Source organism: Zea mays, chromosome 6 (genome assembly GCF_902167145.1).
Source record: "Zea mays cultivar B73 chromosome 6, Zm-B73-REFERENCE-NAM-5.0, whole genome shotgun sequence".
Classification (NCBI taxonomy): Eukaryota; Viridiplantae; Streptophyta; class Magnoliopsida; order Poales; family Poaceae; genus Zea; species Zea mays.
The window spans coordinates 62,450,818-62,472,238 of NC_050101.1; the positions used below are offsets into that span (position 1 = coordinate 62,450,818).

General features: G+C 43.1%; 1 pseudogene; it reads left to right on the forward strand.

The window, feature by feature from the left end:
• Positions 1-283: 283 nt before the first annotated feature.
• LOC109940413 (calcium-dependent protein kinase 22-like) lies at positions 284-4,370 on the forward strand (annotated as a pseudogene).
• The last annotated feature ends 17,051 nt before the right edge of the window (positions 4,371-21,421 follow it).

A 21,421-nucleotide genomic window follows, 5' to 3' on the forward strand; every position in this document is an offset into this window, starting at 1 on the left:
CCCTGAGGGTGGGGCAGAGGGGCGGTCGCCCGGCCCCCCGAATTTATAGAGCCCAATTCTAATCATGTGATCCAATAATCCATCAACAAAATAATAAATATCTAAACATGTTAGAAGAAAATTTCAAGATGATACTATAATATATATCCTTTTATTTACTTATTATTTGATATAAATATTTTTAGATGTATTTTGAGTGTTTAATTAGTAACATTTATATATTAAAAATAATTTGAAAGACCTCTATTTGAAACCTTGTCCTGGGCCCCTACCGCCGCTGGCCATGGGAAGCGGACGATCGGGCAGAGGAAGCCGCCATGTGAAGGAGGCCAAGCTGGAGGAGCAAGGGAGGAGAGCCGCGGCGCTGGGCGCGGTCCGAGCAGGCGCCATGGGGACGAGCCGGAGCACCGCGGAGGAGCTCGACGGTGGCGCGTACGCAGAGAGTTGGGCGCGAGCTGGGCAGGGAGGTCCGGCGAGCTGGAGGACGGCGTTGCAGGAAGGGGAGGTCGCCGTGAGCTGAGAGAGAGAGAGGAGGGGCAGCTGGGCGAGACCTCGGGGAAATGGACGGCCGGCAGAGGGAGCTGGGAGACCGCTGCACTGGAACTGGGCGCCGTAGGAAAAGCAGGAGAGGAGCGCGCGGCGGGCAGGAGCAGAGAAGAAGACGAGGAGCGCGCGACATGGGCGATAACGTCGCCTGAGAAAGAAAAGCAGAGGGAGGGCGGCGGAAATATCTCAGTCGGATGAGACCGCGTGCGTGCAGGATGAGTACGAGCGCAGCGAGGAAATATCAGGGAGAGGGAGATGAACTAAGTACAGGGGCGGCGGTAGGATATTTCTTGGGAAAAAAATGTGTTAAGAATATCCCATGAGGCCGATCGTAATGAGCTTTTGTGACCAAAAATATCTTTGTACAGGGAGTATTGGTGAACGAGAGCTTTAGGAAGAGACCAGATTAACAAGTAGCAAATTATGTTCCAAGTAATTTCACTAGATTAACTTACGTTGTTGAACTCTAAATAAATTTATTTGAGGCAAAATTACAAGACCGAATTAAGCTTCTAAATTCGCCTTAACTGATTACTTTTAAACTGGTACTAGGCTCGACACTTTAGATAATGGTTTAGTATTGAACTTCACAAAACATTTTCGACAATTCGGATAGACAGAGATGACTGCGATGTAGCAATTATGATAGATGAATATTAGAAAATAGAGATCATTATTATTGTAGATATCCCCATAATCCGATAATTTTTCATCAGTCATTTATACCCGTCATTTGTATCTGGACGAGAAACGACAGACCGAAATAAACTGATTTTGGCTTCGATAATTTGCTCTCCATGATTCGACTAAAATTACCGAAACCATATCTACTAATGTATACACGATTTCGTTGCCAAAACAGCGTGCTGAAGGATAAATTGGATCCTAACCTCACGTACGATTTTTCTCATACAACGCGCGATACAGATTATTTTACCTCGAATATTTTAGTCGTCGAGTTCAAATTAATTTGCCCGGGATAAAATCGTAAGAGTAGGTCGAGCTTCCAAATTCGTATTCGCGCAAGCAATGAATTTTAAATAATCACCGGACGCACCGATTTTTGGAACAACTATGTTCCGATCATCACGAAAATTTAGGAAGAACATGGATAAATAAAAACGATGTCGAACTCGCGACAGACGAAACAGATTAAGGCAGAGAGACTGTTATTCACCGCTATCACGTGTTAAAGTCCGCACTCGTGGTCGAGCAGACAATAAACAGCTGAGGTGTTACAGTCGATCTCGGCCGTCGGTCTGTCCGGGAGCGGTTAGGATTAGAGCAGCATGTACCGTTCGTCCGATTCAATCCGATTCACTAGTTTAGAATCCAACGGATCGGATTAGAGTTCGTATACCTGAAACGTGGTCAGATCTAGGTCGTCGATCTTAATCGTACGACTCCGATTCATTGAGGGTAGGATTTAACCTACACCGTAGATCTTGGATCCGGCGAACAGAATGAGTGCGGGTTATTAGCTGGCCCTGATCTAATCTGGTCCGTAGATCTCGGATCGGGCGGCCAGACTATGCGGATACCCCTTCGGTCGTGCAATCTTGCAAATGAACCCCTCGGTTTTTATTAAAACAACATGTGCTCCACTCGCGCTGTTTGCTGTGTCTGAGGAATTTTCTGTGTTGGCCCCTGCACTTTCTAGGAATTGGTGCGCAATCCAGAGAATTAGAAAATCAGATAAATGGGTTTAGAAATGGATTTTTAATATAAAAATAATGGCTAGAATTTGTTTAATTCATATAAAATTCATATGAAGTCCAAATTAATTCATTCCAATTTCTATATTTTTATAATATTATTGTTTATCACCTAGTGTCACTGTTTTGACATGAAAACAGTAATAAAATTTATTTCTTAGTTAATCTTGTATCAAGCACATGAAATCTTTGGAAATCCATAACTTAAAATCTAAAACTCCAAAATTAATGGTTCCTGTTCCTAGGATCTTATTTTAATGTGTAGATTATTATTATGTATTTTGTTTACATGTTTGGTGTGATGTTAATTTTTGTTATACTATGTATGTTTGTATTGATGCGAGTTGACGAGCAAGCTACTGAGGATCCTGACGTTCATCAGGAGGAGACTGTTGAGCAGGAGCTCATTGAACGCAAGTTGTGCCCTTTATCACATTCATTTACCCAATAATGTTCTTTATTATCACTTATTCATGCATAGGCTTAATTTTGATGGGACCCAATAGGTCACCCTAGACTGATTATCTTTTTACCTTGTTCACCCCTAAATCACTTGGGTAGTTTTGCTATTGCTTTATATGGTTTTGGGATAACATTTCATTATATCCATGTTCCAATTATCCTGTTAATTTATTTACTGTTCATGTTAAGATCATTATGTTAATTGGAACATGGAGCGACCACCCGGGAAAACAGTGCTACCACAAGGGTTTAATGGGACGCCCTTGGCTGATTAATTAGAAAAGCTAGTGGATGACTACCTTACCCAAAAGGGGCAAGGGCAGTAGGAGAGTGGTTAGTGTAGGGAGGTCCTTGGGTTGATTTTGCTGCGATGGCGGTCAGGCAAGGGATCCCTGCATTGGAGCTTCCTATGAACTGTAGCGAGTTTTCTGAAGGCCTCATAGTGTTACCCTGCCTCGCCTCCTTGGTAGAGGTGTATGGGATTGTCCTTCTCTTGGCAGATGGGTAACATGAGTTGTGGGTAAAGATGTGCAACCTCTATAGAGTGTAAAACTGCTATACTAACCATGCTCACGGTCATGAGCAGCTCGGACCCTCACATGATTAATCTATGGAATTAACATTCAATTTGTCATTTGCATCGTTTTGGGATTATTTTATTATTACTTTTCACTACAAGAAACTGATAAATGTTCATGGGTTTTGTTAAGAACGTGGGTACCGACGTTCTTACATCAGTTAAGTTCATGGGTTTTTTAAGAACGTGGGTACCCACGTTCTTAAATTAAGTTCGTGTGCCCTAGCCAAAACCGTCGAACTTAATCTAATAGGAACGTGGGTACCCACGTTCTTAAATTAAGTTGTGAGCCAACTCGAAACCGTCGAACTTAACCCAAAATACCTAGATCCCTATCCTGCGCCGCGAGTCACTTTCACCATCTCTCACTCTTATCCGCCCACGCGCCCACCGCCGCGCGCAGCATCGCGCCCACCCTAGCGCCCCAAATGCCACTCCAACCCTAGCCTCCCGCCACGCCTTTGGATCTCGGGCGGCCATGGGCAACTGCTGCCGCTCGCCGGCGGCCGCTCCAACTACTGCCGTCAGCTCCTCGCACTTCCCCGCATCCAACGCGAAGAAGAAGCCGCACCAAGCGTCGTGTCCCTGCGGGAGGCGTGCGAGGACGAGGGCGCCGTCCACCTCGTCATGGAGCTCTGCGAGGGCGGCAAGCTCTTCGACCGCATTGTCGCGTGGGGGCACTACACCGAGCGTGCCGCCGCCAATGTCACCCGCACTATCGTCGAGGTCGTCCAGCTCTGCCATCGGCACGGCGTCATCCACCGCGACCTCAAGCCAGAGAACTTCCTCTTCGCCAATAAGAAGGAGAACTCGCCGCTCAAGGCCATCGACTTCGGTCTCTCCATCTTCTTCAAGCCTGGTGAGTCACACCAACCGAGATCCTTTCCCAATTTCGGACGATTTTCTACGCACTTCCGTGATTTCTGGTTTTAGTGGGAGGAAACTTGACGTTAGAGCTCAGAGTAGCAAAATGTACTTCTTTTTTCCTGCAATCCATAAAAAATGTGGTTATTACTAGCTCTGCAACCCGGAAACAACTTGGTGGTTCTTTCATAGGCAATTGGCTATTACTAGCTGTAAGATAGTATCTGGTAGTGATCCGGTAGATACTGTTAATCTCCTTTTTTCAGGATAATATCTAGTGGTACTAACGATAATTTTCAGGACATCGGTTCAGCCGGGCTCTTTCTTCCCTATTACAGAGCATTTTGGTTTGATGAAGAATGAAAATATATTGTGTTGGGCTTTGCCTGGTTGGTACATCAAAGTCTTAGGATGTTTGTGGTGTGGTACACACTTTTGTCATTTAGATTTGCAACTTAAATGTTGATTATTTTATGAAATACTGTGTACACAACACGAGGACAATCCACTCTGACTTAACTTACTGAGTCACTTGAGTATTTAGCTCATGGAGCAGATTTATATGTCACCGTGCAGACTTTGTTTTAAGGAAAAATGGTCTTATGCTGCTGAAAACTTGTCGCTTAAGTTATATGCCGTAGAAAGAAATTGGTACACTCAAATACCATCCAAAGTCTGCTCGGTTATACTTTATTACTCACGTCAATTTAGTCCTGGATGGTGGTAATACTGATGGTTTGCCGCGCAGAAACAAACTGCTAAAAATGGAGGCCAGGTGACATCTAGTTATGAACGATTGCATCAAAGTCCACTGACCCTCTCTCTCTCATATATATATATATAGTTTTTGTTACCTCATTTCCTTGTGAAAGAGCTGAGCATTTGTTGGAATTTGAATGGGGAGCTTTTGGAGTATTTTTCTTGAATCTAGACCAATTTAGAACTGGTGGATTTATTTTCATTAAAAAGCAAACATACACCTAGATTCGCTTCAACTGAGGCCCAGGCATTCAACGTTTACTTAAAATTTTGTATTTATGGGATGTGTTTTCCTCTCCTCGTAAGGAATGCTAGATAGATTTTTTTGCTTGCAAACATTTGTAGGCAAGTTTTTTCACCATAGAGAGTAAATAGCTAAGCTTTGGAAATTTATTATTGACTTTGCTTAAAGGTTTTATTTTGAGGTAACTTCTGGTTACTAATATCTCAGACTTACAATTTGGAAAATATCAGTCAGTTAGGAATTCCGCATTTACTGTTAATCATGAAGAACATGAGGTGTAAAAGGTATTTGGAGAAGAAACAAGATGGCATGGAAAAAGGAATCACGATTTGATCACAACCAAATCCTTCTCTGTTAGAATTCTAGAAAAATGTGTCCTTGTATTATTTCAGTTTCATACGTATTCATGATTTAACAATGCACACTAGGATAATGACGCTCAGTATAAAAGGCATGGAATTTGTTCTTTAACTCAAAAGGAACAACTACTCTACATGGTTTTCTTATTTCTTTTGTTTTCTGCTATAAAGTTTTTTTAGATGTCCATTTTGGAACTGTAAAGATCTTTTTTATGGTTCATGTGGATATTTTATCAGTTTAATCATTTTTCCCTGAGAGAAGATGTACGATTTTCTTAATATTCAGCTAGAAAGTGATTTAAATCTAAAAAGAAGTAAGAGCTCTCTGCTTTCCTCTTCTATCAAGCTATTTTTTTCTATTTCCTGTAACTGATTGCACAAGTTGTTGTGGGAGAAAAATCAAACGAATTTCAACAGCTCTTTGCTTCACTCACAGTGCAAGTCAGGGCATAGCTCCTGCAAGCTATTCTATCTTTTTATCAAAACAATCTATTGTGTCCAGCACCATTTTTTCTTATATACAGCTTGTGTTTAGTAACTTGTATTTTGCGGTGGTTTTTAACAATCGAGGTTTTCCCTGGTAAAAGTGCATTTCCTGTGGTTTGAGTTGAACTTATTCCTGATAATTGCTTCTTTTCTTATTAATGATTTTTTTCTTGTCAGGAACATGTCTGGTTATCTGGAGTTGGCGGTGGCCTTTTCATTCATGGTTGCCTGCACTCATCCGGGTTGTAGCAATATCGGTCTCCAGGTGTGTGGGGGAGGAGATGGATGTTACTATTAGGGAAGAGGTGTTTAGCACGCATGTTAATTTCAGGTATATTTTCAACAGCGACATGTTATACAATGTATAAGTTCTAGCAACTACCACTGCAAATGAAGATTTTTTAATTCTAGTTTGGTATGCACCATTATAGATGTGGTCACTCTAGGGGTAGTTGCAATTCTCAAATAGTTTGCTTAAAATGTGTGGCCAGGGCTAGGTCACTCTCAAATAGTATTTTACATTAACTCTAGCTGCAAGAATGGTACTTTATACATCCATTAGTTCGCCTAAAATGTGTGGGCATTATGTAGAGATGTGCCAATATATAAAATAAACTTTTAAGCTCAAACAACCCCTTTGATTGATGTGCCACTGCTGATGCAGTAGCGTTATTGTGCCAAATGGATACATGAGGATTAGGATGCTAATCCAAAGCAGGTGCACCCCATGATTAAGCTCCTATGTCCAGATATGTATATTACCTATCAACAAATCTTGGCATCCAGGTTTAAACTCCTGCCGCTGCTCGCCGATGTAAAGGTACGCACCTGCTGTCGAACTATGGCTCTAACTGATATAACTTTTAGGCCCAACAACATCTACCACTACTTATCATGCCATTAAATTGTTTGATGAAATACCGATATAATATAGTAATGTGTCATATATCAGTTCAATTTGAGTTGTAGTTGTAACTTGAGAACATATATTTTGTGTCTAATAAGTTATGAATTTTTGTTGTTGTTCTTCCCTTCTGCAAAACTTTAGATCTCCTACCTCTGCGATTCTAAAAAGAAGATTCAGGTCCCATTTGCCATAGTGGATCCGTTTCCACTGTAGCTATTGTTTTTGTTTGTTCTCTGGCAAAAAAAACTTAGCAAATGCTTATAGGAATAATGAGTTATCTTGGAAGATGATTACTTAGATAGGTGCATGTTTATTTCAGAGCTTATTTCAACCATTTAACTATGTGTCCAACCATTTTGGGCTAGTAACTTCTTTATTGAACCAGTATTTTGTCATTAAATTTACTCTACTTCAGAAAACCTGACCTGGAAAAAACTGCAGAGACTGAACAAGGGGTGGCGCAGGCTATTCTTCGTGGAAATATCGATTTTAAGCGGGAACCCGCCGCGCGCAGCACCCGCGCCCGCCGCCGGCTCGCCGCGCGCGGCACCCGCTCCGCCCACCGTGCCCCCCACCGCGCCGCCACCAGCCCGCCCACCACGCCCTCCGCCAGGTCGCCCATCGCGTCGCTGCCAGCCAGCCCATCGCGCTACAGACGCGCTGCCGGTACCCTCTCCCTCTCCACCTGGAAGTTCTTGGGTAACCATCGCACTACAGGTAACCATCTCCCTCTCTAAGATAAATGTTTAAGCTTTTATTTAGGGTCCATACTTTTAAGTGTTCGATCCCTTCAAATGCTACACTTCCAAGCAATGCATAATGTATTAATGTGGGGCTGTGGGCGTTGGAACGTGCGTGTTGACTAGCTTTGATTAGCTTGTCTATATACATACTTAGCAATCTATTTTTTCTTCTCCTTTCAAATGCTATGCTATTGCTACTACTGTTGGAGTGTACCATTTAACTTGATATATGATTTAATAGATGCTTTGTGTGCATAAATCATCTACAGTTACCATATGGACTTTTTTAGCCATGTTTGAGAGATGTGATGGAGTTTGGATTTCACTTAAAAATGTAGGTCCAGTTGATGTTTAATGTGCCTGAACTGCAGCTGCAGTCATAAAGCTCAAACAATCTTGAGCATTTGGTTTTACATTATATTTTGTGGTTTCTGTTTTTGTGATTTGTGTTCTGATGATGCAAACACTTCCATTTTTTGTTACTCCTGCACAAGATTTCCTGCACAACCAACTGTCTTTTGAATTCTTTTTGTTATTTGATCCAGGGAGTGGACACAATCAGGCTCTTGCGCAAGTATCCCCTCAATTTACTACCTGTAGTTTTGAAATGGACTTACCCAAAAAATATTTGCACTAAGAATATTTATGTTTGTTTAGTTGGTCTGGACAAACCACAAGATCAGTTTAAGCATTGCTTCCAAATGCCATTAAATATTTATCTTGACTGAAAATTCGCACACAAGAATAGTAATATTCTATGACCAAGTGACTGTAGTATGAAGAAGCATGTGTCATTTTCCTGATTAATTTAGCTGGTTCAACTCTGTTGGGGTCCCAAGTCTTGGCCATAACTTGATGAAATTAAACTTCTTTAGACAATTGAGTACCTTTCTATGTGAATTTACATATCCCTTTGCTTATTTAATAACTTCTGCAAAATTTGAATCCTAGGCAATGTCAACCTCAACACGTTGATGAACATGTTCAGTGTGCTTGGTGCTGGTGGTGGCCTTGGTGGTCGAAATGCTTCTAATGATTAGTTCAAAGTTGAACTTTCAGTATTAGGGACAAAGTTGAACTCTCATTTGTCCACACCTCCTTTTGTTGGCAGTTCAAACAATAATGACTCCTACAGCTTTTTTATACTTTTAGGTCCCTTTATGTGGCACACATGAATACCTACAACTCCATAATGTTGCTGAATGATTAATTATGGAATGTGGACAATGCAAGATGCATTTTGAGTACCCTTTTGATCTGGGTCAGGCTCAATTTGTGATTGTATTGCAGTATTTCTGTCCATTTCATTTTTAACACTGACAAAGTTGGGTATGCAGTTGTACATTAGTCAAGTAGCCATGTCTCATAACATGAATACATTGTTTGGCACTTACTTTCATTAATGTAAACATGTTCCTTGCGGTTACCGTAATATCTTGTGCTCAAATTATTTAGTACAACAATAGTATGCTTATCTTATTTAAAACAATTATCGCTTATATGATCATGTAGAATATTTATCTGCTTCAGAACCAGTATTTTCACCTTAAATATGATCATGTTGCAATATCCAAAAGGCTAACATTCTACAAATATTCTAAATTGTTGTTTACTGAAAGGGAAATAGGCTTACACCTTTTCCTAAATTGATTTTGGTGGTTGAATTGCCCAACACAAATAATTGGACTAACTAGTTTGCTCTAGTCTATAAGTTTTACAGGTGCCAAAGGTTCACAATAAGCCAATAAAAAGACCAAGAAAGGGTTCAAACAAAGAGAGCTAAAGACATCCCAAAAGGCACCCTGGTCTGGCGCACCGGACTGTCCGGTGTGCCACCGGACATTGTCCGGTGCACCAGGGAACTCGACGCTGAACTCGCTACCTTCGGGAAAATGGGAGGCCGCTCCGCTATAATTCACCGGACTGTCCGATGATGCACCGCACAGTGTCCGGTGTCACACCGGACTGTCCGGTGTGCCAGCGGAGCAACAGCTACTTCGCGCCAACGGTTGACTGCAACCACATTAAATGCGCTACAGTGCGCGCCAGAGTCATAGCACGCGCAGGAGGCGCAACAGACAGTCTACAGGACCTGTCCGGTGCACCACCGGACAGCCCAGAGGCCCCACCAGTCAGAGCTCCAACGGTCAGAACCTAACGGCTGGCTGACGTGGCTGGCGCACCGGACAGTGTCCGGTGGCGCACCGGACTGTCCGGTGCACCATGCGACAGCAGCCTTCCAAACAGCCACTTTTGGTGGTTGGGGCTATAAATACCCCAACCACCCCACATTCAAGGTATCCAAGTTTTCCACCTTCAACACATTACAAGAGCTATAACATTCAATTCTAGACACAACCAAAGAGATCAAATCCTCTCCCAAGTCCGGAATCACTCCAAATCAAATAGTGACTAGAGAGAGCGACATTTGTGTTCATTTGAGCTCTTGCGCTTGGATTGCTTCTTTTCTTTCTCATTCCTTCTTGTGATCAAACTCAATTGTACCAAGGCAAGAGACACCAATTGTGTGGTGGTCCTTGCGGGAACTTTGTGTTCCGTTTGATTGAGAAGAGAAGCTCACTCGGTCTAAGTGACCGTTTGAGAGAGGGAAAGGGTTGAAAGAGACCCGGTCTTTGTGACCACCTCATCGGGGAGTAGGTTTGCAAGAACCAAACCTCGGTAAAAAAATCATCGTGTCTCACTCTTTATTTGCCTGCGATTTGTTTTTCACCCTCTCTCTCAGACTCGTTCTTATTTCTAACGCTAACCCGGCTTGTAGTTGTGCTTAAGTTTAGAAATTTCAGATTCGCCCTTTAGGCGACTTTCAATTGGTATCAGAGCCGATGCTTCATTAGAGCCTAACCGCTCGAAGTGATGTCGGGAGCATTCGCTAAGAGGGAGATCGGGACCGGCGAGAAGCCCGCCACAAGCCACGGGAAGGCTCCATCCGGGGAGTCCGCCAACAAGGTGAAGGGATCCCCTTCACACAACAAGTCGGGTCAGAGCGGTGACAAGAAGAAGAAGATGAGGAAGGTGGTCTACTACGAGACCGACTCTTCGTCGCCATCCACCTCCGGCTCCGACACGCCGTCCGTAACTTCTAAGCGCCATGAGCACAAGAAGTTTAGTAAGATTCCCCTACGCTATCCTCGGATTTCCAAACGTACTCCATTACTTTCCGTCCCATTAGGCAAACCACCTATGTTTGATGGTGAAGATTATAATATATGGAGTGACAAAATGAGGCATCATCTAATCTCACTTCACACTAGCATTTGGGATGTTGTTGAGATTGGAGTACAGGTACCATCACCGGGGGATGAAGACTATGATTCAGACAAGGTCGCCCAAATCCGACACATCAACTCCCAAGCCACCACTATACTCCTCGCCTCTCTAAGTCGAGAGGAGTATAACAAGGTGCAAGGGTTAAAGAGCGCCAAGGAGATTTGGGACGTACTCAAGATCGCGCACGAAGGAGATGAGGTGACCAAAATCACCAAGCGGGAGACGATCGAGGGGGAGCTCGGTTGGTTCTGACTCAACCAAGGCGAGGACCCTCAAGCCATGTACAACCGCTTGAAGACCTTGGTGAACCAAGTGCGCAACCTCGGGAGCACAAAATGGGATGACCATGAAATGGTCAAGGTTATTCTTAGATCACTTGTTTTCCTTAACCCTACGCAAGTTCAATTAATTCGTGGTAATCCTAGATACACACAAATGTCTCCCGAAGAAGTGATAGGAAATTTTGTGAGCTTTGAATTGATGATCAAAGGCTCAAAGAAAATCATCGAGCTAGATGGTCCCTCCACGCCCGAAGCACAACCGATCGTATTCAAGGCGATAGAGGAGAAGAAGGAGGAGTCTACATCAAGTTGACAACCCATCAACGCCTCTAAGCTTGACAATGAGGAGATGGCGCTCATCATCAAGAGCTTCCGCCAAATCCTCAAGCAAAGGAGGGGGAAGGATTACAAGCCCCACTCCAAGAAAGTTTGCTACAAGTGTGGTAAGCCCGGTCATTTTATTGCAAAATGCCCACTATCTAGTGACAGTGACAGGGGCGATGACAAGAAGGGCAAGAGGAGAGAAAAGAAGAGGTACCACAAGAAGAGGGGCGGCGATGCCCATGTGTGCCGCAAGTGGGACTCCGATGAGAGCTCCACCGACTCCTCCTCCGATGAGGATGCCGCCAACATCGCCGTCACCAAGGGCCTCCTCTTCCCCAACGTCGGCCACAAGTGCCTAATGGCAAAGGACGGCAAAAGGAAGAAGGTAAAATCAAAATCCTCCACTAAATATGCAACCTCTAGTGATGAGGATAATTGTAGTGATGAGGAAGATAATTTGCGCACCCTTTTTGCCAACCTAAACATGCAACAAAAGGAAAAATTGAATGAACTAATTAGTGCTATTCATGAGAAGGATGAACTCTTGGACTCCCAAGAGGACTTCCGAATTAAGGAAAATAAGAAGCATGTTAAGGTTAAAAATGCTTACGCTCTAGAAGTAGAAAATTGTGAAAAACTTTCTAGTGAGCTAAGCACGTGCCATGATATTATTCCCAACCTTAGAAATGAGAATGCTAGTTTAATTGCTAAGGTTGATTCAAATGTTTGTGATGTTTCAATTCCCAATCTTAGAGATGATAATGTTCAATTACTTGCTAAGATTGAAGAATTAAATATTTCTCTTGCTAGCCTTAGAAATGAAAATGAAAAATTAATTGCTAAGGCTAAAGATTTAGATGTTTGCAATGTTACAATTTCCAATCTTAGAAGTGAAAATGACATATTACATGCTAAGGTTGTTGAATTAAAATCTTGCAAACCCTCTGTTGGGGACTTGTTCTTAACTGCTATGAATTAAGAACAAGGCAACACAGAAATTGTTAAACGTTAAGGTCCTTCGTCCTTCGAAGCATTATCTCCCTTGGGATATAATGAATTCCGGACGAAGGTTATGAAGGACATACCTTCATAAGCACAACAAATAATGAAGAAGGATTTACATAAAATATGAAAAATAATATAAGCATCTGATTATTATTATTAACTCATTTCTATTTTATTATTATAGAAATGATAACAAATTACAAATGTACCTTCGGCTTGAAGGAAAGCGAAAGTACCAGCGTGGCGCAAAAACAAATGCCCAATGCGTGATTACAGGAGCGTGTGAATAGTGCCGGGACACTGTTCACCTATTTATAGGCACAGGATGCAATCTGCGCAAAATTACATTTATGCCCTTCTCAATCGACTACAATAATGACACAAAACAACATGGGTCTTTAAGTCAATTCATCTCTAAGTCGGTTCGACCCTTCATCTTGAGATTTGTCTTTATGTCGAAGCTTTATAAATAATAGCTTCGGTGCTTGCTTCTGAGAAGACCTTTCGAAGGTGTTCTTTTTTAGGATCTTCGGCTACGAAGCATACCCCCAACAGTAGCCCCTTCGCGGTGCTAGATTGTTTTTCGTAACGAGCTTGATCCGTGAAAAATCTTCTAGGCTTCGGGATGCCGAAGATCCAAAAAACACCTTCCCTGAGCTCGTTGGCGAGAAACGATTAAAATAATCGTTGAGCGCGCGCCCCATCTTGCACCAATTACGCGCGCGCCAGCGATTCACCTTCTCGGACCCTGTGGCCCACCGTTCAGTGAGTGCGGGTGACTGTTTGTTCGGTGCTGGAGACCTTGCTGATTCACCTTCCCAGCTGCAGCACTATATAAACAGACGGGTAGGTGTGAAGTTACCACATCATTCATTGCTATTGTACTGTTTTGCTGCCAAATTTTTAGTCATAGCCGAAGCTTGATCATCGTGCTCAGACGAAACCTCGCTTGTGAATCTGCTTCGGCACAAGAGTAAGAGCTTCGGAAAAGACAAAAAAAACCAACACAAAAAATTTCAAGTAAGTCATAATCAAATGGCCAGAGTTTGCTATACTGCAAGGGTCGATCTTGAGGGAGATGAGACCAAAGTTGTTGAGACTGTTCCTATTTCGGAAGCAATGAAGCGATCTGGGTTGGTAACACCGGAAGACGTCCCTGCTGCTGAAGCAGAGCAAGCTGGTATTGGAGAGACCGATTCTGAAGATGATTACAGCAGCGCAGTGCCGAGCAAGCCTAGCCACCTGGACTTCGGAAAGTCCACCATCTCCGAAGCTGATTTTCCTAAGATGGTGAAGTTGGGCTATTTTAGCGAAGATAAGAAAGAGCTAATTCGCTTCGGTGGAGAAGAAACTACTCCGAAGCCAGAAAAAGATGAAATAGTAGTTTTTAAGAGTTTCCTCAAAGCTGGCTTGAGATTCCCTTTAAATAAGATGATTGCCGATGTGCTAAAGAAGTTTGGGATCCACTTTCATCAACTAACTCCTAACACTATCATTAGGCTTAGTGTTTATATTTGGGCTCTCCGAAGCCAGGGGGTGGAACCGTTTGCCAAAGGTTTCTGCCGGGTGCACGAGCTACATTACCAAACCAAGGCCAGAAAGGATGGATTACATAAAAATTTTGGTTGTTACAATTTTGCTTACCGGAAGACTACAAAATTTAATGTGATCAGCTACCGAAGCAAGTGGCCGGCAGGCTAGAAATCGGAATGGTTCTACGTCAAAGTTGACGATGACAAGGAGAAGCTGGTCCAGAGCCTGCTAGAACTGATCTTCGGAGAGACCAGACCCCAATGCAATATGACACCAGAGGGTCCAACCCAAACTGCGGTGGCTAAATTCAGGATTATCGCAGAGCACATTGGCACTAGGGACTTAGTGCAGGAATTTTTGGCTTTCAAAATATTTCCAACTATGAAGGAATGGGCTATGCCGAAGCTTGAAGGAGAGAAGAAAGAGGGGGAACTTGTCCGACTGCCCTACCACTACAAGTTCAAGAAACATTTAAAAGCACCCTGCCAAGAATGGCTAGAAACAATCGAAGTAATGTGCACCGAAATTCTTGGGAATTATTCTAAAAAAGAAGATCAATTGATGGCAGCAGCCTTCGGCACCCGTCCGAAACGAAGGCTAAACAGAGTGCTGGATGCTATAGGCTTTGAATATCCTGATTATGAGCGACTGGACAAGGGTGCCAAAGGGCAGAAAAGAAAAAGAGTAGCTGGCGCTTTGAACAAAGACGACAAAGATCAATCAAAGAAGAAGAAACAAAAGTCTGAAGCGAAAGTATTAGCTTCGAAGAAAAGAAAGGACTCGATCCCAGAGCAAAAATCAATTGATGAAGAAGAGAAGACTTCTGCGACATCTTCTGATGCTGAAATAGAGGAAATTCTAAAGGTAATGACTGAAACTTTGCCTATCAAACTAAGTCCATTGGGGCTTCATCTGACGAAGCTTTTTCATAATGAAAAGGAGCCCACAAAAACAAAGGCATCTAGGCCAAAAAGGTAAAGGATTGTTACCGTGACAGAAGTGATTGAAACAACACCACCAAGGGCTCCAGCTCCGAAGGTGCCGACAATTGAAAGCACGACAGCTACTGAAGCTGTACCTTCGGAGGTTGTCGCAGAAGAAGCCAGAGCCGAAGATGCCAACTCCGAAGATATTAATTTAGAGAGCATAGCTGCTGATATAGATAAAATGCTGCTAAACATGGTCGCTGAAGAAACTGCTGCAGCCACCGAAGAGACCACGGCCGCAAAACCCAAGAAAGAAGGAATAACCGAAGATACTTCGTAAGATGAAACTTTTGACTTCCGAAACTTAGTTGGCCAGGAGCTGACAGAAGCTGAAAAAGAGGAATTAAAAGAGTATACTATATCTTGCGGGTACCGGCCGGGGGCGCTTCTCTTCGGTGGCATTGATGATGAAGGGTTAGGCTACATACGAGACCAAACCGGTGCGAAGGTTTTCGGTACTCTATCAAAGAGTATCGGCTTCCCGAAGCTTGAAGCGGATATTAGCCGCTACCGACGACAACCCATTGTCGACAGTTTGTTCTATTCTAATTTTAAGGTAAACATCTTGTGTCTAACTCTTATTATTTGTGGTAATGGAAATATTTTCTAAAGAAGGTTATTTGTCCACAGAGTATACTTTTGAGCAAGGCATTAAAAATGCAGCAAGACTTAGAGTATAAAAGGCACGAAGTTATAATTGAAAACTTAGAAAACAAAATAAAAGAGCAATATGCTGCCATCGAGAAGAAAGACTTCGAGCTACAAACAACCGAAGGCTTATTAGTGGATGCTGAAGCAAAAATAACAGAATTAAATTCGAAGCTTCTTTCCCAATCAGAAAATTTTGAACAAGAAAAGCTAAAGCTTGATGCAAAGCTTGAAGCCGAAGCTCAAAGAAATTCGGAACTGAAAGAATCTTTGAAAAATCTTCAGAATAAGTGCTTGGAGTTCAGCACTCGATGCATTCATCAGTTAAAGCAAGTGTTCCATTTTGTTGGAGCCAGTAGTGAAGAGTTTACTCCTTCGACTGAAGACCTGCCTGGTGCCTTCGAGCACATTGAAGGTGAAATTAATGATCTTGACGAAGTTATAGCTGGGCATAGCGACTTCTGTGCCCTGGCAGCTTCTCGGGGCACAGCTGTTGCCTTTTTGAAGTCTGGCTGTGAACACGGCAAGATTGTTAATAGACCCAACTTCAGCCTGTCACCAGTAGACCTAGATAATATTCCCAATCTGGTTCGGAGTATTGCAAATAGATTTATAAAGTTAGTATGGACAAAGGGTGGTCGGAGCAAAGCTGGTGACGAAGCTCGGAGCCACCTCAAGCTGGTAACAAAATCATACCTTATGCTTACCTTTTCCTTTGAATTTTGAATTTAGCTTATAATACTTCCGTACAAATTGACCAAGCCGAAGCTGAAGCTGCAGAGTAAAAGGACGAAGCTCCAGAGATGCTGTCGAAGCTTGAATAATCTGTAAAAATAGCTCAAAAAACTCCTGTAATAACTTGTATAAAGTATGATGTAATTGAGTTTCACTTTGTAATATAATCTTACTTTTCCGTCCATGTATGAAATGCTTTGGTGTGGACGAAATTAATACTTTTGAGCCATAAGCGAAAAACAGCTTCCCTTCTTTGCGTACACAGCGAAGCATAAAATTGCCTTCCTTTCGGAACCGAAGCAAGTTTGTATGTTATGCTGATGATGATCCTATGTATGTCTAAGTGAATGTTTATGAATGCAAATGTATGATGTAATGTATCGTGCAAATGAATGTTTGAAGACACATATGAAATCATAATATCAAATCTTTGCCGTTTATTTTTCGGCTTCACCGCTTATTTTTTGGTGTACCAGCGCTGACTTTTCGCTGTAAGCCTCCCTTAGGAGCTTCTTCGCCTTTTACTTCGGCGGAATCAGCGTTGACTTTTCGCTGTAAGCCTCCCTTAGGAGCTTCTTCGCCTTTTACTTCGGCGGAATCAGCGTTGACTTGTCGCTGTAAGCTCTGCATTCCCTTAGGAACGACTTTTGAGCAGAAAACTTACACTGCGCTCTCTTAGGAACGGCTTTTTTGTAGCTTCATCGTGCTCTGCATCCCCTTAGGGACGACTTTTGAGCTTCTCCCTGTTTTCTTTTCTTTTTTTTGCACTCGATGGTGCATTCTCAGCTTTTACATTTACATCTTTGGGGGATATTGCTCTTATAGAGCTGAAATAAGAAAAAAGAGAAATTACTTGCTATAGCCCCATTAAAAACCTTTCTCCCCCTTTGGAAAGGAAAAGGGTGCCATAGGAAAGAATAGAAAAAATTACATTAATCTAGACATAATATCGCCGAAGCTCATCCGCATTCCATGATCTAGGAATGTCGTTGCCATCCATATCCTTCAATCTGTAGGAACCGAGTCTTGACGAAGATACTACCAGAAAAGGTCCTTCCCACTTCAGCTGTAGCTTGCCTACTGTGTCTGGGTTGGCGACTCTCCGAAGTACCAAGTGTCCTAGCTTAATAATTTTTAGCCGAACCTTTCTGTCACGCCATTTTATTGTTTCGGCTTGATTTTTGTTGATATTCTCTACAGCTTGAAGCCTGATCCCTTCTATAGCATTTTTTGCCACAGAATAATCAGCTTTGTCTTCTGCCGAAGCCATTGTTCTTATTGATCCCGCTTTAGCTTCTTCTGGGGTTATTGCTTCATCACCAAATAGCAATTTGAATGGTGTAAAACCTGTTGACCTTGATATTGTTGTGTTGTGGCTCCACACCACTTTAATTAATTCGTCTGGCCACTTCCCTCTGGGCTGGTTGAAGATTAACTTCATTATTTCTGTCATTATGATGCCATTAGCCCTTTCAACAAGTCCATTTGACTCCGGATGCCGAACTGATGCAAAATGGATCTTCGTGCCAATTTGTTCACAAAATTCTCTGAAAGCTTCGGAATCAAACTGCGTTCCATTGTCCACAGCAATGGCCTTCGACACTCCGAAGCGACAGACAATACTTTGCCAGAAAAACTTTTGAACAGTAACCGAAGTTATTGTGGCTAAAGGCTTTGCCTCAATCCATTTAGAAAAATATTCCACTGCCACTACAACATATCTTAAGTTCCCTTGTGCTGGTGGAAGTGGGCCTAGCAAATCAAGGCCCCATCTTTGCAATGGCCAAGTGGGCTGTATTAATTGAGTTAGAGACGAAGGTTGTTTTTGATCTCTTGCACATTTTTGACAACCTTTGCATTTTTGGACTAATTCTGCTGCATCCGAAGCTGCCTTCCGCCAATAGAATCCTTGACGAAAAACCTTACCCAATAAAGGCCTGGATCCGATGTGAGATCCACACAGGCCTGCATGTATTTCTTTCATCAGCTCTATACCTTCGGTTCTGGATAGACATTTGAGCAATAGAGAACAGACTCCATGCTTGTATAACTCCCCTTCTATTATTACATATGGACGAGCTCTTGCCATTATTCTCTTTTGATAAGCTTTGTCATCTGAAAGGAAATTGCCCTGAAGAAAAGACATGATCTCCGTTCTCCAATCTTTGCTATAAACAGGAGATATATTGAGCACTGCTCTTTCAAGAAGATCAACCGAAGGTGCTTTTATTGTTTCAAAGAAAATTTCCGAAGGTAATGGCAGCCCCTGTGCCGCTGACTTGGCTAGCAGATCAGCATGTTCATTTTCTCCTCGTGGAATATTCTTAACAGAGAACCCTTCGAAGGAGGCTTCAAGTCTTCGAACTGTATCCAGGTATTTTTCAAGCTTCGGATCTCTTGCTTTGCAACTTTTGTCAACATGGCCAAAAATAACTTGGGAATCGGTTTTGAGGACTGCCCTTCTTATCCCCATTGCATTCAACTTCCGAAGACCCAAAAGCAAAGCCTCGTATTCAGCGATATTATTTGTACAACCAAAATCAAGTTTCATTGCGTAGCATGTTCTAGCTTTTGAAGGTGCAATTAAAACGGCAGTTGCACCTGCCTCGAAGGTTCCCCAAGAACCATCGCAGAATATTGTCCAAGCTTCAGCATCTTTACTCGCTTCTTCTTCCTGAGCCCCTGGCGTCCAGTCAGCAATGAAGTCTGCTAACGCCTAGGACTGAATCGAAGATCTATGCACATAATCAAGGCAAAACTCATTGTGTTCTGCAGCCCATTTTCCAACCCTTCCAGTAGCTTCTCTATTTCTCATAATATCCTTCAATGGTTGTGAGGAAGGGACAATTATATTGTATGTTTGAAAATAATGCCGAAGCTTCCTGGAAGCCATCAAAACAGCATACAACACCTTCTCCAATTCTGTATAATTTTTCTTTGATAAACTAAGAACTTCAGAGACGAAGTATATTGGGGCTTGCTTTTTGACTTGCCCTTCAAGCTTCTCTTGGACAAGTGCCGCACTTACCGCTGAGTGCGAAGCTGCCACATATAACAACAGAGGAGCCCCTAGCGTTGGTGGAGTTAATGTCGTTAGGTCTATCAAATACTGCTTCAGCTCGTTGAAGGCTTTCTGCTAAACTGGTCCCCATTGAAAAACTTCGGCTGACTTCAGCACTTCAAAAAATGGTAGATTTCTCTCTGCTGATCTAGATATGAATCGGTTCAGAGATGCAAGTCTTCCCGTCAGTCGCTGAGCCCCCTTCTTTGTGCTTGGTGGTTCCATTCGAAGAATAGCTTCGATTTTATTTGGATTAGCCTCAATCCCTTTTGTTGAAACTAGACAACTAAGGAATTCCCCTTCTTTACTCCGAAAACACACTTTTCTGGATTCAGCTTTAGACCGGCCTGTCTAAAATTAGCGAAAGTCTCCTGCAGATCAACAATGTGATTTTCTTGCTTCATGCTTTTTACAATGATATCATCAACATAAGTTAGCACATTTCTGCCTATCTGAGAATGAAGAACCTTTGCTGTCATTCTGCTGAAGCTTCCTCCAGCATTCTTGAGCCCCTCAGGCATCCGAAGGTAACAATATGTTCCGCTAGGGGTTATGAAGCTGGTTTTTGGCTCATCCTCCTTCTTCATCCAAATTTGATGATAGCCTGAATAACAATCCAGCAGACTCATAAGCTCTGATGAAGTTGCTGCATCAACTAGGGAATCTATCCTTGGTAATGGAAACTCATCTTTCGGACAAGCCTTGTTGAGATCAGTAAAATCAATACACATCCTCCATTTGCCATTGGCCTTTTTTACCATAACAGTGTTGGCTAGCCATTCTGGGTATTTTACTTCTCTGATGACTCCGACGCTGAGGAGTTGAAAGGGAAATGTGCCCTTGGGCCATTTCTAAGTATTTTGGTGATTGAGTGCAAACACAAGGGCCTAAATGTGAATTTATGTACATGGATGAACAAGGTGAAAATCATGAAGTAAAGGTATGTTTCTAAGCCTTAGTACATTGGTTTTAAGTACTAATATATTTGTCTAAGTGTTAGAAACAGAAAGAAGAAGAATAGAGAAAAGGAGAAGGGACTTGGCTGTGTGCTGTCAAGACCCAGCTCGGTCTGGAGCACCGGACTGTCCGGTGTGCACCGGACAGTGTCCGGTGCGCCAGGCTGGCGCGACTCGAACTGGCCGCTCTCGGGAAATTGGCCGGCGGCGTACGGCTAAAATTCACCGGACTGTCCGCGCAATCCGCGCGGGACACGTGGCCGAGCCAACGGTCGGAAGACGGCACCGGACTGTCCGGTGTGCACCGGACATGTCCGGTGCGCCAACAGCGCCAGATCTGCCAACGGTCTGCAACGGTCGTCTTCGCCGTTTAAGGAAACAAATCGGGCACCAGACAGTGTCCGGTGTGCACCGGACTGTCCGGTGCCCCCGACGACAGAAGGCAAAGATGGCCTTCCGGATTTGCTCTCAACGGCTCCTAGCTGCCTTGGGGCTATAAAAGGAGCCCCTAGGCGCATGGAGGAAATACACAAGCAACCTTTGAGCATTCTTGATCATCCACACTAAGTCTCTGCGCATTCGTTTGTGTTTCTAAGTGATTCGAGCTCTGTTCTAAGTGAGAACTCTGAGATAGTCTTGTGAGCTCGATTCTTGGCCGTGTGTGTGCGCTTTTGCTGTGGATTTGTGTGTGTTGCTTCCCTCCCTTACTCTGTGTTTCATTTGTGATCATATACTTGTAAGGGCAAGAGACTCCAATTTGTGGAGATTCCTTGCAAACGGGATAGTGAAAGGAAAACAAAACACCGTGGTATTCAAGTGGGTCTTTGGACCGCTTGAGAGGGGTTGATTGCAACCCTCGTCCGTTGGGACGCCACAACGTGGAGTAGGCAAGCGTTGGTCTTGGCCGAACCACGGGATAAAACCACTGTGTCACTCTGTGCT